Consider the following 15,970-nt stretch of genomic DNA (forward strand, 5'->3'; position numbering starts at 1 on the left):
TATCAAATTCTTCTAGTTATCAGCCTATATCTCTTTTGCCTTATCGGTCCTATGTTAATTCTGATAAATTACTGTCTGCATTACAATCAGGATTCTGCCTGCTTGGTCATTCTATTGAAACTCCCTACTTGCTATAGCCCCTTAAATTATCTATGTAAGTCATCAAAAGCTTTGTTCTAGCCTAGTTCTCTTAGATTTGTTGCTGTGTATAGTGTTGGTCAACCCTAGGCTTCTACCTTCTTTGTCTTCACTTGACGTTCCTAGTACAGTTCTTTTTGGTTCTCTTCTTACTGACAAGATTGTTCCTTTCCTGTTCTAGGGAAAGATTTTATTTGTCAACCTTGACCTTTATTGAAGGCTCAGTACTTGGTCGGATTTTCTACATGTTATACACTATTCCTTTGCCTTTGTTACTATTATCTTTTGTGGTTCAGGCACATTTTTATGTTGATGACATTGAGTGGAACATGAGCAGGTTGTATTCCAGTTGATGCAGGAGAATAATAATAGAACCGTGGACTGGTGCAGCATTTTGGCAGCATCTTAGTTGGTAGATCATGTAAGAGAGGGAAGGAGTTATTGCTTAAAGAAGTAGAAGCAAGATAAACAACTTGAAGTATTGATGAGTGCAGACAAGAATAACCCACGTTCTTTCTCTGATGGTATATAGGCGAGTTGTGGGGAAGTCTTTTGGAGTATGCGTATCCAGAAGGGAGCCCAAGAAGAACAAGTTACTTACCCATGGTAACGTTCTTTTCACTGGATTTTCCTCCCACATATTACTCCTCTTTAGATATCTCCCTTCCCGCATCAGCTGCTTCAGTATTATTTTTTTGGCACAGGGCGCTGTGCGTCATCGTGGTCGAATTAATGTCCATTGAGGGTCTCCGTCTCAAGGTTGACATCATAGAAGGTATAAATAGCACGCACTGCGCCCGTTACATCAGTTCAGTTTTTTTCCCCATCTTCCCACAGGTTAACCGGCATGAGTGTGATCAAGACAGACCAAAACGTGCAAGGAACATAAGCATTAATGCACAGAAATTCTACTGCGGGGTAGGATGGGAGGGGCGATGAGGAATACGTGGGCGGAACATCCAGTCGAAAGAACATTTCCAGGGATAAGTAAGTTGTTCTTTGCATGGCTTGTGTCCTCCCACGTATTCCTCTTCTTTAGATAGACTCCCAAAGCAGTACATTGAGGAGGGAGTACGCATTTTTGAAAGAGTAATACATCTCAATGTTTTTCATGAATGGAGTGTAGGACAGCCTTTCCAAATCCCGTCTGGAGGAAACGCATACAGGAGTGGAAACTCCCAGTCCACTACGAACACGTCCCCTCGAGCTTCCCTTGAGGGAAATTCCCTGAAGCAGAACAGCTTGCACTTCGGCTTGACACTGGGTGTGAACTGATCGACCTGAGGGGTTCCCCAAAGGGTGAAGATCTTATTCTTCTTAAAGCTGGTCGATAAGATAGCTACAACACACCTTCAACTCCACATTGAGAATACAAGTCGGCTACATGAAAGACAATCAGGCTTCCGTCGCTTTCATGGTACAGAGAGCGCTCTGGTGGACCTCCAAACCCACATGCTGACCTTAGTGGAGAGAAGTAGACCGGGCCCGTTAATATTGTTAGACCTTAGCGCAGCTTTCGATCTGTTAGACCATAAGATATTACTGAATAGACTGCTAGACACGGGTGGACTGGCTATCGAGACAATAAATTGGGTCAGATCATTTCTGGAGGGTAGAAGATCTAGGGTACATTGGGGAGATGCATTCTCTGAAATGGAAACCATTATGTGTGGCGTCCCTAAGGGAGCATGCCTGTCACCCCTGCTCTTCAATATTTATATAGTTCCTCTTTGCAGAGAACTGGAAAAGTTGGGCTTTTCCTTCACAAATTATGCTGACGATTTCCAGCTGTTAATGGAGCTATCAGGAGACCATCTGGAAGATCAGTACAAGCTAAATGAGGTCTGCAGAGTTGTAAAGAACTGGATGACTACAAATTGGCTATGCCTAAACGCCGGGAAAACAGAACTTATGATTTATGGGTCCAAGAAATCCAGAGAGGCCTTAGTCCCTGCTTTTTCCAGCTTCTTGGTTGAGGATAGCCTCATTGGAGTGGTCGATAAGGTGAAGACCCTGGGTGCATACCTGGAGGCCTCCTTGGATGCAGGGGCTCAAGTAGTGTTAGGGAGAATTCTCTGTAAAGGCTAATTTCCCAAACCTAGTGAGTCCCCCAGCAGCTATGCTGGATTTTTGGGGTTTAATTTTTTCTCCTGCTATGAGTGAGACTCTTTTTCTCCCACTCTTAGGTATGATTTGAGAATGTCCTTTGACTTTGTAATGTGTTTTATGGGCTACGGGGTCTTTTACTCCATAGGGCTTCATGTGTTTTTGGTAAGTGTGTTACACAGCAACACAGTGCAGTAACACAGGGGTGTCATAGTGACCCCCAAACATAGACTCCATACCCTGGGACTGACTACTGTCTCCCAGGGCATGTAAAGTCACCATTGACTTTACTAGTCTTATTATGAACAGAACCAGTACAAACCATCATATTGTGGAAGTACTGGTAGGGGTAATTCGATTGTCGAGTTTCTGGCTGGTGGCAGTGGTTACCACGTGAAATATTCCACCAGAATATTTTCCTATGGGATTTTCCCATTCATTTTAAACGCACCACTTTTTTGGTGCAGTGTTAAAGATACCACCGGGTTATTTATTTAATATTTATTCCCCGGTTGGGTCTTTTTGCCAGGACTCGGTTTTAAAATGGCGTTTGTGTTTGCCTCTGTAACTCCAACACAAGTTGAGCCCTTTGTTCCACTTTTGGCGGGCTTCTGCACAGAAGCCTCCAAAAGTGGTGCCACCCTGGGTCTACAGGATGTGTGGGAGGGGGGAATAGGCACCCTGGACTGAGTTGCCTCGGCAACTCAAGTCACACTTTTGTGTGATTGGCCTAGTGGTGAGCCGCCCGGCTCACCACTTAGCATGTTTGAGTGACAGCTAGGAATGATGAAAGGGGGATTTCTGCATAAAAATAGGGCTTTGGGGACTTCAGAAGTCGCCACAGGACCTAAAGAATCCAAAGAGGGAGAAGCTGAGCCGACCTGCAATGATGACACCACCGGTGGAGCCCTGCTGAACCGAACTCGCCACTTCCCAACGACAGAGAAGATCTTCTTCCAGGAGAGTCTTCTTCCTTCGAGCTGGTGGTGATAACCAGTTCACCTTTTTCGCCTTCCTGGATCATCTCGTGGTCGAATCGCCCGTGCCAAGCACCCCGGCGGCCGGATAGCCACCCTTCACCCCTACCGCGAATAAAAGGGTAGTACCTTTTAACCGGGAAACTCCGCGGCTGGTTTCTTCCCTGACAGTGCAACAACCTCCAGCTTTCCTCCACGTCGAGATCTTCTCTTCCCCTGGACGAAGCCCTGACTTGCACCCGCTGCCAGGAACAACTGCCCCTGTTGGAGCTTTCTCATCATTTCAGGTACTGTGTCCCGCCTGGTCTCCCTTGCAACAGACTGTCCAAGGTGTCCCGTAAATCCTTGACTCTCTATCCTGGGGTGACCTCGGACCCGTTAACATTACCTTTCTAACTTGATCCAACCTCTTTTTGACTTTCCTGCAAAGACTTTGAGTGCATTTCCACTGTGTGATCTTCCGCCTTGCTCTCTCCAAGAGTGGGCCTGGCCTATGAACTTTTTGCTCTACAGTAGACCCTGCCTTTCTTGACTTGCTGTGGTTCTTTAAAAGTGTTGGTACTGTGTGATTTTCCTATTCTGCCTTTTCTCTCCCTCTTTTTTAACAAATTATTGGAGTGACATCTATGGTTACGCGCTCACCTCTGTTTTGCTGAATAAGTGGTGTCTTAACATAGACTTGTCCAATAATTAATTAGGGAGGTGTATATATTTCTAGTGACTGTGTTTGAACTTGCTTGACATATTAGTGCCAGTGTATTTTTACAAGTGTGTTTTTAAATAAATAATTATATACTTTTATACCAAAGCTCTTGTCAGTGTTTGCTTGTACTACTGTATTTCTAGCCCTATTGTGTATACTCTATATACTGCCTAACTCTTCTTGAGAGAAGTCTGACTGCTCAGCCACAGCTACCAGGTAAATCTGGGTGGTACAGACTGCTACCAATTGGGTTTACTTCTAACACCTGCAGTCTTAAACTTTTTGCAGTGGTCCCTAAGGGAACTGCACAGGTTTCTGCCTAACAAGTAGATGCCATTGAAAAGAATACCCAATACCACTTGCGAGTACTGAGACAGGTCGCCCCACTAATCTCTAAATATAGTCGAGCCAAACTAGCCAGGGCCGTTGTTTTGCCACGTCTGGATTACTGCAATGCCCTATTGGGGGGTGCTAGCAGATATGATATCCTCAGACTGCAGAAAATCCAGAACGCATCTGTGCGTATAATTTATGGCATGAAAAGATATGAACCCACCTCTTTTGCCAGAAAGGAGTTACACTGGCTACCCATATCAGCCAGGATCTCCTTTAAAATTCAGACTCCGAGCTACCTAAAGGACAGGATCACTACATACCAGCCCACAAAAAATCTTCGCTCTACCTCCACCCAACTCCTACGGGTGGCAAGGACCAAGAGAGCTCGTGGAAATGGACGCTCTTTCCCAGTGCTTGCGTCAAAGGCATGGAACAATCTACCTCTGGCGCTCAGAGAAGAAAGCAACCACTCGGCTTTTCGAAAACTTTTGAAAACTGCACTTTTCATCCAATCGTCGGTCATCCTCACTGATCCTTTTCTTTGTGAAGGAGCGCTTAGATGCCTGAGGGCTTTGGCGCTGTAGAAATGTTATAACATAACAAGGATTTCCCGAGCTAGTTCACACTCGTAGAAGACTGTGCACTGCCGTGTTCTCCTCTCCGGCTAGATGAACTGCTGATATGGAGATTCCTTCTTGAATTGCCCAGAGCTGCAGTGCCTCTCTGCACAGTGGTAGTGACCCTAAACCTCCTTGCTTGTTGAGGTAGTACATGGCCACTGTGTTGTCTGTCATTATCAGGACATTCTATCCCTGTTCAGAGGACAGAAATGACTTCAGCGCTAGTCTGATTGCCCTCGGCTCCAAAAGATTGATGTGTAGTTCGGACCAACGACCGCTGACAGTCATATTGTTGGTGTAGGCTCCCAACCTTGTGAGTGAGGCATCCAAAACTACTGTTATCTATGGCCATGGCTGCCAAAAATGTTCCCCCTTCAGAACGTTGTCCTTGCAGGCCCACCACAGGAGATCCTGCGCAATCCTGCTAGGAAAACCTGAAGCAGTTCTGACATCTTGCCCGAAAACTGAGATCGCTGAGTTCTGAGGGCCCACTGGAGGGATCTCATCCTCAGGCAAGCATCTGGCACCAGGAAAATGCAGGATACCATGAGACCAAGCAACCTCAAAAAGTAGAAGGCCGGAAGACGCCTGGCATTCTGGAATTTGGTGACCATCTGCAGAATGTGTTGAGCCCTCACCTCGGGGGCATATGCTTTCCCTGAGCATGCATCCAGAACTGCTCTGATGAAATGGAGCTTTTGGGAAGGTATAATGTGGGACCTCTTGAAATTGAGGGAGAAGCGAGGGGCAGGGTACACTGAGATGTTTCTGTTTCTGTTGTCCTGGCGAACAGGCCTTGATCAGCCAATAGTCCAGGTAGGGGTAGACGTGAATCCCCCCTCTCCTGACACTCGCTACTACCACCAGAACCCGAAAATGATCATGAGAACTACCAACGGTGAACCTCAGGTACTTTCTGCGCTTCTGATGGATAGGCACATGAAAGTAAGTATCCTGAAGGTCCAATGACAGCATCCAATCCTGAAGCTGGAGGGCCTGAAGAATCTGAGAAAGGGTACCCATTTTGAACTAGTCCTTCCTGAGGAACTTGTTCAAGTACCTCCAGTCCAAAATGGGTCTCTATCCTCTGTCCTTTTTGGGAATCAAAATGTAAGGGGAGTACCACCCTTTGTTCCTCTCTTTTACAGGTACTGGTTCTATAGCGCCTTTCTCTAGCAGACTCAGAATTTCCTGCAAGAGGAGTGGAACCAGAGTTTTGTACAAGTGGCTCCCAAGTGGGTGATCTCGAGGCCTTTTTAAAAAAGGGAGGCAATAACCCTGGGCTACTGTTTCCAAGGCCCAAGCATCTGAAGTAATTCCCTGCCATTCTTGCAGATGCTGAGTGTGTCTGCCTCCCAGTGGGGTCTTGTAGAGTAAGGCCTCAGAGTGGTTTTGAGGCGGATGAAGCAGCGGCTAAGGGTAAAGAAGCTGTTGCTTGGATGGACTTGGCACCTCTTCCTCGTCCACCAGGATAACATTTCCTTTGACCTGTTTGACTGGCCATTCCTCTCGCTCTTCCAAATGAGGAGTAGTAGTGAAACGACTTTCCCCTCCATGTCGGTGCACTCGGGTGCGAATGGTGTGGCTATATGATGGTGGTACCGAGAGACTTGGCTGCTGCTTTTCAGGTATGCATTTTTCCTAGGCTCCCGTCAGCCTTACTGCCAAAAAGATGAGTGCTGTCAAAGGGAATGTTGAGAAGTCTAGACTGCACATCAGGTGCAAACCAGACTTCCTCAACCATGCAAATCTGTGTGTAACACTGCTCGCCACCATGGCTCTGCTAATACTGTCGGCAGAGTCAAAACCTGATTGGAGAGGCTCACACATTGCATCTTTCCCGTCCTTCACAATGGTAAGAAACCCTTCTATCTCCTCTCTCCCAGGAATATGTTCAGTCGCCATAGAAATACAATCCCACAAGGTGTAGGAACATTTTGCAAGGGCATAAGAGACTTCAAAACCATACTTCTGGCTGAAAATATCTTCTTAGCCATAGCATTGAAACGATTGTCATTACTGTATAGTGGTATTGTGGGATATGCTGCCTGCCTAGAGGTAGAAGTTGCAGCTTGAACCACCAAGGTTTCTGGTGTCAGGTGTCTAGACAGATACTCTGGGTCACTGCTCAAAGGTCTATACTTCTTGGTGAGATTTTTGTTCACAACCGGGTTTGTCTCCGGCACTTCCCAATTAGCTTTCGCCCTCTTCTGAAGGGCTATATGGAAAAGTAACACAGGGCCTTTTTGAGGACCTTTGTCTAAAAATCCGTGAGGTCATCTTGCTCAAAAGGTGAAGCTGGCCTGCCGCATCCCAGAGATTCTGTCACTTTGCCCATAAGCTGCATGTAGGATGCCTCAGAATGTTCTGATGGATCAGGCTTTCCAAAGTCTAACTCGACAAAATGTCAAGGGCACTTGCAGATTGTAAGTTATCATACAGATCTCTCATTCTAGATTCCTCTGATATGAGGGTGTCATTGAATGTGCCATACTCTAACGAAAAGGGGGGGGTGTCTTGGTCAGAGGGCTCATGTTCTTCGAAAACCGAAGACAGGGGGCCTCATTACACGGATGGCGGAGAACCATGGCGCTATTAGCGCCATGGTTCATGCCGGTAAAATACCAGCACCGCCTTCGTGGAAAGGGGAATTACCAGCCCATTCCAAGGTCGGCGGGGCGGTAATTCCCCCTTCCACCATTGCCCTTCACATTCCCATTTTTGCCCCATAGGGCATAATGGGAATGGGGAAGGTGCTAATTACGGTACCGCAAATTGCGGTACCGTAATTAGCTCCCTGGGTCCCTTTGCGGGTTGGTTTTTAATGCCTGCAAAAAGCAGGCGTTAAATTCCCCAACCCGCAAAGGGACCTCGTAGTAAGGCGGTAAGGATTTACTGGTACCGGTAAAATACCGGTAAACCCTTACCGCCATCCGTGTAATGCGGCCCAGGGACTTGAAAAATTCCTTCTAAGGAAGAGGTTTAAATGTTTTTTCAATTTCCCTTGAAGGCATTGAGGGCTTCGAGGCTATCAGCGTTAAAGGTTTTGACGCTTTCAGCATCAATGGAATCCTCCAAGGACTTGACCCATGACTCGAAGGAGTCTTCGACGGACGAGGGCTGGGCCTGTCGTTGACTCGAGGCCTCACGGGCTTCGATGGGTCGAAGGCTTCTCACCCTGCTCTTCTTCTTGTCGACCTTGGAAGACTTGATAGGATCATGGCTCTTTGCCTTATCTTACGAGTGGGCCGAGGCTGCTTTCTCGAAAATGTTTACCATCGCCTGCCTAAAAACCACCACCTCAGCAGGAGTCGCCGACGTACTTGGGCAGGCTACCCTGCGTTCAGGACGGGGACCTGTGACCTGTGGCGTCTATTCTTCCTTTTATTCAAAGAAGACGAGGCATGGTGATAGCCACATCATGACTGAGAGAGTTTCTTTGACCATTTCCTCTGCGGAGAGGCACCTCTCGATTCCTCCGAAGAGTGCCTTTTTGATGGAGTCGTAGACGGGGATTTTGGAGGGGGCCTACCCGTTACAAGTTTCCCCTTGCATTCCTTCAACGCCTTACCCGCCATCGATTGTCAAGTTTCGCAGTCAGCCATTCAGTGGTCGACGCCAACATACAATAAACATACCCAATGTGGGTCAGTTATCAACATCTTAGCACCACAGTCGATTCTGGGTAGAAGAAGATGATGAGGCCATCTCAAAGTTATGCAGCAGTTTTGGGAGAAACCAGACGTGCCTTATCCGAAGCAAAAGCTATTGCGGAAAAACAGAACTGAAGTAACAGGCACAGTGTGTGCTATTTATATCTTTGATGACGTCAACCTCGAACCGGAGACCCTCGAGGAACATCGAGCCGACCACCACGACACACAGTGCCCTCTGCCAACATTTTTTTTACAAAGCAGCTGACGCTGCAAGGAAGTTATCTAAAGATGAGGAATATGTGGGAGGACACAATCCATTCAAAATAGGTATGCTCTTTGGTGTGCTGCAAACAGGACTTCTCTGAGAGTGAGGATAAGTTAAGGGACTCTTGAGGCTGTGTGAGGTAAGCAGGTGGGGTGGGTTTAAATTTCAGATGGTTAGTGTTTCCAGGGAAGAGGATAACGAACATAATAGGGCGCAAGGGAGATGCAAGATTACCGATGCAAACATTACATCTGACCCCCGTTACGCGGAAGTGGGGTCCAAAATGTCACTTCCACATAGAAACATAACATCGTGCACCATCCCCGGCAGAGGTTAGAGGAATACCACCGAGAACACACTGTACGAAAAACAGCACAAAAGAAATACGTTACAAATGTGTACGCTGTGCAAACTTCACAAAAAATTAGAAGTACAAGTTATGAATGTAAATATATATTGTGTATCCATAATGTACACATTGATTGCGTACATTACCTGCACATATGTTACAAGTGGGAGTGAAAAGCTGCGACACCCAGGGAGAGTGTCAAGGGAGTGGCCGAGGGCAATCAATGCAAATGAGAGTGCACACCCACAAAGGCACAAACAGCACAGCAGCTGTGCTTAAATACATGGCCGAAGCCCGAGATGTGTGAAGGTGCTCCTGGGTCGTAATATACTCCTCATCCAACAAGACATAAGTCAGGAATTTTACCTGAGAAAACTAATGTGGATTCATTCCACTCTTCTTCAAATTGTGCCACTCCTCCCAATGAACAATTCACTTTCATTTTATTTTGGCGCCGTACAAAAATTATGTTTGATTTTGTGAATCACACTCATTGTTATGGGCAAATTACAGCAGTCTCAATTTACATAAAAAAATAAAACAAGATATGTCAATTTGCGAAAATGAATACTGTACGCTGAAGTGTGGCTATTACCTCCGTCTCATGTACTCATGTAATTTAGCCAATGTTCTTTTGTTGCTTTGTGCTGTTTCTGTAATTATTCTAGTTTAAGGCCACTAATGGGGTATCCTATTGATTCCTTTTTGTTTTTTTCTTTGGTGTTCTTTTGAAGGCGTGCACAAGTTCTGCATTTAAATTCCAAGCTTGCTACTGAGCAAAGGGAATATGGCCATATTTAACATCTGCTTATCTGTGAAACCAATATCCACATTCGTATGGAGTGGCATTCGTGGAGTAATCAGTCTGATGAGATTTACACCTAGGTATGGCTAGATGAAGCCAATATTAATTTACAGTATTTATTTTTTTTAATATGTTTTAATGTGCTCAAGATCACTGCTAGGCCACCTGAGACTCCGAGGCACATGCAGGCGTCAATATCATGTCAAGAGAGAAGCGTCTTCTCAGATTCTAAAAGCAGCCTTGCAAAAGCGACTCTTCTGGATTTGTAGAACGTCTGCAGTTCCGGACAAAGACACAGCTGAGGCGGCCAGGACTTCCGGGGCAAAGCCTTGTGGGAGTACTGTTCTGCCACCAAAGCACTTGACTCGGAACTGGCAGAAGGCCATGCCTAAAGGGTTCTCACTCCTCGAGCAAGTGGGTGAGGTGATTCACCTCAGAGTTGCAAAGCACAAGTATGTTCATGCCAGCATTCTATTCGTATTTAGGTGATCTTGGTGTATCCTACTTCCTCATATAGCCCAGGCTCTCCACCAGTAGCTATTCAGAGAGGTAGAATGACAGTCATTTCTGATTCTTTCCTTTCACTTTCCCATCAAGAAAATCAATTGGAAGGAGTTCCCGCCATCAAATGGGACATATTCAGCATATTCTCCTTTAATAGGCCCGCGTCCCCTTGAATACTTTGTTGATGACAGTGATTGACTTAAACTTGGACTACTCTTGCACAGTCTAAAACGCTCTGCCAAAAACCTATACAAAAACTTCAATTCGTTTTGTAACAGTGTGTCAGCCCGGTTAGCAAGTGTGCTGTGAGAACCTTGCTTTGGTTAGCCATATCACAGCGTTCATATTTTAAGACTCCCCTTTGTCGAATACACCTCGTTTGCTGTCTGTTCAATGTCACCCTTCATATATCTTGTCCTCGAAGTCCTACGTATGATGATGTACAAATACATACAAAAGGGCCCCAGTGTGAAGGAGGAAGATTAGCATTCGAATGAACTACATCTGCAATGTCCATGGGACAAAAAATGAATCATGGTCCCATAGGGCCTTGGCTTCAATAGAGCTGCAAAGCCCACACTCATTTTAAACGCCTGGGTGTCCTTTTTTCATTATTTTGCTTATATATACTTTTTTTGGATGATATATTCATGGAACTTTTTGAATGGCATGTGGCACTATGTTTTTTTAAAGTGCATCAAAGATGCTGTGATGACACCATTTTATGGAATGCTTAGGGGTTGCTCTCAACACATCTCTAATGACAATAAGGCATCCCACCTGCAGAAATTGAGTGCTTTCCCAGGTTGCGGTCCTTGGTTGACTACTTAGAAAGAGAAGATTATCTGTGGAACTGCTTGCAAACAGCAGCAAATTCTCTGTGAGGTCATCCGGTGTGCCGGCAGCTTAGCGGCACACTCGTACAGCTCCTCTCCCATGGCACAGGTCCAGAGATCCCATGATAGGCATTCATCATGGGATATGCCTCCAGTGCCAACCATCTAAAGCTTTCAGAAATGCAACCTCCTCGGCTTCAGAGTATGAAACCCACGCTGGTGGAGCCAAAAGCCTTGGGTGCCCATCACCGGCTCTTTTGCCCAGCAGTGCTCCCTCTCGCCCAGGAGGTGTGGGAACGTTATAAGAGCACTTAGACAACATCAAGCTCCTCTCTGAGGACCCTTCTTCGGCCACTGCAACCGGTTCACTCGCTAGTCTCTGGACACAAGTTCAACCAATGACTGAGATGAACGGATCCCTATGGGGAGCAGGCACAGGCGACTCAATAAGAACCTATTTCACTCGCAAGCAATATCAGAATATCACACTGTTCTCTGCACCTTTCTTTCAATGTGTGGCCATGAAAGCCTGGCATTCTTGCGGGACCACCCACACACCTGTTTATTCTTCCTGTTTGTCCACCTCATTAGCCTGGCTCTGCTACTTCTCATAATTGGCTGGATAATACAAGATGCATCTGTCATGGAGTATGTCAGATGGCAGTAATGGCAACACCCTAAGAACAAAGGGTACGCAGGAGCACACCTCAGGCCCAAGACGCAAGCACTCACTGACTACTTTCAGTACTTTCCTGTGACAGAAACTGCCATGATGGCTATATGCTTCTTCCTAGGAGCATTAAGCATTGGCCCTTTTCTGATTAGCGCTGTGTTCTGGGTGTTCTAGACTGGCTCGACAGGCGCGTAAACTCCACCCGGACCCTACTCCTGATTTGCCTTCTTACACCTACGAATCTTCTTTCTCTTGGCTCTATTCTTTCGCAGAACACCAGCGGGGGCACAAGCCTCAGCAATATTACACCGCTACAGTGATGTGTGGCGCGTATAAAAAAAGACTCTGAACGTAACAGAACACTGCATAATTAGCATGCACCATAAGACTCACAACGTATCACAAATCCAAGCACATGAAAAATAACAAGCATTGAAATGCATTATGTTGGTCAATGCTGCGTAAGACTTGTTTCTGGGGTGGGCTCTGACAGTGGACAGTGGACAGAGCTTAGGCCGCATGCTTGCCTTCCAGCTTTGGGGATGCCTAGGCGTAGACCTTTCTTCAGATGGGCCTGTGCCCGCGGGTACCCTGCAGTGATATTCTGCATCAGTGCTCTGCTGTGCCGCCGTCACAGGAGAGGACATTTTCTGTACCGCACTCTAAAGAACCGGTCTTCTTTTTTAATGCTGAGTCTAAAGACAGCACACCGCCGTAATGCCATTGTTCCACCGTTGGCCTAAACAAATTTAAACCAAACATTATGACATTGAGTCTCTTGTATGCATGCCAAAACAGATAGTTGAAGACGACAGAGATGGGTAAAAAGAGGGCAATGAATGAATGTTTGCATGAATGAAATGCTGGACCCCAAGCATACTGCACCACCAGGTGGCTGATGCCTGATATGTTGTGTGTGGTCGATACAGATCCGCACGGCCTCTTCGCTACTGTGGTTATTTTCTTAGATCTCTACCAGCACCTAGGTCTGCAATCGGCACAGTTTGTATTTATGGTCCAAGTATGAGGAAACTATTCCATCATTCAGGTGGGAATAGGACCTACAGCCAGACTCAGACTGGCCCATGTCCTAATGCCCGGGCTGACATGCCTGTCTAGGCCAGTTGTATGGGTCCATATGGGCCACGATAGTGACTTAATGCACGGTGCGGCTGGTCATTTTGACCAACACTAGTGGCCCAATGTGCTTTCAAACGTGCCATTTTAGAAAATGCTCTCAAAAATTCAACAGGATTGCAACTCAATTTGTTGTCAAAATGTAGAAATTTGTGAATCAGAATTTGGTGTAGTGTTTTCTGGGTGTGCAGAACTGTTGCTTGCCCCAGTCCAAACCTGCCAACAACACTGTTCCAACAAGAAGACATGAGTAGTGGTGGGCTTGTGAACACACATGACTCTAAACCCAGTCTTGCTTTCACAGTGACCAACAAACAGGCAAAGGGTTCCAGTGAAAGTCAGGCTATGCAAATGCATCTCAGACATATTCATCATGTGTATCCTAAAGCATGGCTGCACTCCGTTGCAGAGTGGGTTGGAGAGCCTCGCCCTCTCCACAAAGCCAACCTCGCAAGCTAGTGAGTGCAGATGATGGCTGTCAATTGTCCACGTGTCTGTCCTTTCCGCCACTTCGCCCAGACACGAAGTTTCCACCACAGAACTTTGCATGCAGAGACTTGTGGGCCATACATACAACAGGAGACAAAGACCCACAAGCTGGAGGAGCCGCACATGTGCCATTTGGCAGCTGCTGAAAGGCTGCACCCATAGGAGTGGATCTTCCCCCTAGGTGTGTGCGCATGTCCGTCTTCCTGCTATTTTAGTGTGGAGTAATGATAATGTTAAAGGTATTTGTGCCGCGCAGCGTCACCAACGGAATTGGAGCCAGGTGCTCTGGTGGATCTGCAAACAAGAAGGAGGGGTTGGGGTTAGGCGGGCGAAGAGGGAGTAGGGAAGTGAGAAGGTGGTGTCCTGTTGGCAGCTTAAGTTCGGTTTTCACCGTGCGCTGAGCTTGGGTGTGAATATCGGATCAATGTGAGGCCTCATGTGCTGTTGGTGCGAGTTATGTGTTGTTTGTTTGTTTGTTGGCGTGGTGAAGTGCGTGCGGTTTGCTGTGCGAGGAGGTGGTTGTGTGGGTTTTTGTGTGGGATATGTATGCGGAAATTTGAGCTTTTGGGTTAGTGGATTTTAGGTCTCTTAGTCTTCGTATTTCTTGTTCTATGTATCGGATTGTCCTATGGAGTTGGCATTTTCTCATTGTTAGGCGTGATGTTCAACAAGAAACTCAAATGTATGGACAGAAAGGTAGCAAATCCCATCTTCACTCTCAAATATTGCTGTAAAGCTGCTGTCCGAGGGGCATTCTCTCGAGCTTCTAAGGGTGGCTTGGGCACACGAACAGAAGGGGAGGTGGGAAGCATGCCCCCCTGAGTGGTGTGTGTCTGCGCATGCCTGCTGGCGGCAGGGAGCGTAGGAGCTGGAAACTAGGCTAACTGCAGCAGAGACTGCCTGCCAGCGAGTGCCAAGTGTGCGAGGTATCGTTTCTCAACTAGCCCTGGAAGTACCGTGTGAACTCAAAGCATTGGCGTGTTTAACTACACATGAACTAAAACCGTAGGGCGGGGAGCGGCAGCGGGAATGCCTAATAGCTAAGCAACACAATGTGCATTCACGTTCTCACGTGGGTGAGTCGACTCATTCATGCGTTTACACTCACTGTCCGAACAAGTTCATGCACTCTGCATGATTTCAAAAGCTGGGCCTTCAAATGTCAGAAAATGCTTCACCTGCCAGCCGCTGCGACAACTCAGTAGGGTCTTGTAGTGTAGATCCGAACGCTCCGTAGACATATATGTATTACCTTAATAAGTGCATCCTTTGAAGGCAGGCGTCGGTATTTTTTTTTTAACAAATCGCAACCGAGGGCGATCAGCTTGAGACACAGAGCGTAAGCCACACCAGAAAGAGCAAGTGCATGCTTTAGGCAAAGGTGTCTGAAGGAAGCATTTCCACCAACATACAGCTGCGATCCTCCAGAAAGCTGAGACGTCCCCCGACATTCTACTTCGAGTTGCAAACCATTAACCATTATGCCCGCCCAGCATCAGCTGCGTTCACACAGCAAGGTGCTTGCCCCCTGGACTTCACTTCCAGGGGGGACACAGAGGCAAGCGTGCGGGGATAAATATAGGAAAAGGCGAACTTACAGGCGCGTCCTCTTCTGGTTAGCAGCCTGCGCTAGGGCCAGACTTCCGCCTCATGTATTCCACCCCACTGGCTGCATGACACCTCGTGAAACCCCAAAACCAGGACTGATCCGCGGCTTCACGGCGCGGCTCTGCGCGGAGGCATCCAGACGGGTTCAGCTCAATTATCCCTGTGGTTGCAGCGCGTAAATGCCAACAAAAAAAGTTCCATGACATTAACTCCCCGCGATCCCCGCAGACAATAAGCGCGCACCGCCTTCTTACTCAGAGGAGCTGCAGAAACATGTTCTGCAGACGGGCAGGGTGGAGGCTCTGGGCACCCAGACACACAACTGCCATTCCCAGGGGCCAGAGCACAGAGAAAAGTAACACCTAGGCATTCACCTGTGGCATTTTAGAAGCACCTCTTTCTTATGGCATTTGGGTTCGTGAAAAGCCCTGACAAACATCGCCCCTTTCTTCAGGGACGCCACCATCACTCGTTGTTAGGGAGAATTCTCTGTATAGGCTAATTTCCCAAACCTAGTGAGTCCCCCCAGCAGCTTTGCTGGATTTTTGAGGTTTATTTTTTTCTCCTGCTAAGCGTGAGACTCTTTTTCTCCCACTCTTAGACATGATTTGAGATATCCTTTGACTTTGTAATGGCCCTCATTACGACCCTGGCGGAAATCGCGGTGCAAAATGCACCATGGAGCACGGCGGAAAGCTGCCGATAGCGCCATGGGGGTTGGCGGATTTTCCGCCCCATTCCGACCTTGGCGGGGCGGTAAATCCCCAT

At 47.1% G+C, this 15,970-nt stretch overlaps 1 protein-coding gene across 1 annotated transcript in view; it reads right to left on the reverse strand.

The window, feature by feature from the left end:
• The window catches only part of DENND2C (DENN domain containing 2C), a 463,255-nt gene extending 447,818 nt beyond the window's left edge, over positions 1–15,437 (reverse strand). Inside the window, exon 1 of the mRNA XM_069633398.1 lies at positions 15,193–15,437. The gene's annotated coding sequence lies outside the window, so the exon portion shown is untranslated. The remainder of the gene's footprint in view (positions 1–15,192) is intronic.
• Positions 15,438–15,970: the final 533 nt, after the last annotated feature.

Source organism: Ambystoma mexicanum, chromosome 13 (assembly GCF_040938575.1).
Source record: "Ambystoma mexicanum isolate Mex_15411 chromosome 13, UKY_AmexF1_1, whole genome shotgun sequence".
NCBI classification, from domain to species: Eukaryota; Metazoa; Chordata; class Amphibia; order Caudata; family Ambystomatidae; genus Ambystoma; species Ambystoma mexicanum.